Genomic DNA, 1,027 nt, shown 5'->3' on the forward strand with positions numbered 1-1,027 from the left:
AGCAGACTTATGAATTTCAGTAAATTGCTTTGGGTTCAGATGGCCTACACATTTAGCATTTAGCCACCCGGGTTAGTAGTATCTTACGTAACAAAACGTAGCATCATATTAAGCTTCATTATGATTTGAGTCATTTTGGCCCACAGTGAGTCGTATTAAAGCATTAAATTCAAGTTTTTCTTTTACTTCTTCCTCATCTGAAAGACTAAATTTAGCAAAACCAAGCAAATATACTGCACAAGTTTCTGAAATAACTGCATATTAATTCACCTATTTGACAATTGGAATTCAAGCTTCGCCATTTTTAGCCATGTACTTTCATTTTAGACATATAAGCTAAATTGATAATACAAGTGTACCTCCTTTTTTAGTTACAGATAAATTGCGTTGATAAAAGAAAAAATATATAAAAATGCATAAGTCTCATGATTAATTTTGGAAAATATAATATATTTGATTTCCACTTGTGGTTGTCATGCCTATTTAGCCTGGATAAAAATAACTATTATTGTGTGAACAGTACCTGTGTCAGATAAAAAAAAATCAGAATATTTTGCTTTATTTTTAACTAAGGTTAAATGTTTCAATAATCCAATGTGTTTTACAGATTAGTTTTATCTGCTCGGGTATTTTTTGTAACCTGCAGAAGTATGAAGTAGTGAATAATCACAGTTACTGATAAGTGTCAATATCTGGAGCAAATGATTGTCAAGGTAACAACAAAAATGGCTTTTTAGCTTAGCATGAAATGTGTGATTGAAGGAAATAAGAATTTTTGGCTAACTCTAAAGGACAAACATTAAAAAAAAAAATTATAAAAGTCTGAATGTTAAAAACAAAACACCCAGACTTTTTGTTTTTAAAAGTATGGGTGTTCTGAATAAAAGCAACACCCATACAGTTCCCCCCTTATTTGTACAAAGCAAGATTAGCAGTTAATGCTAACCTAAGCTAATCTAATACTTCAGTCTAGCATTCACACATTAGCATGAGTTTCTTTCTCTTTACAAATAATTGGCATGCAAGC

The sequence above is a fragment of the Poecilia reticulata genome, linkage group LG9, assembly GCF_000633615.1.
Source record: "Poecilia reticulata strain Guanapo linkage group LG9, Guppy_female_1.0+MT, whole genome shotgun sequence".
Taxonomy (NCBI): domain Eukaryota; kingdom Metazoa; phylum Chordata; class Actinopteri; order Cyprinodontiformes; family Poeciliidae; genus Poecilia; species Poecilia reticulata.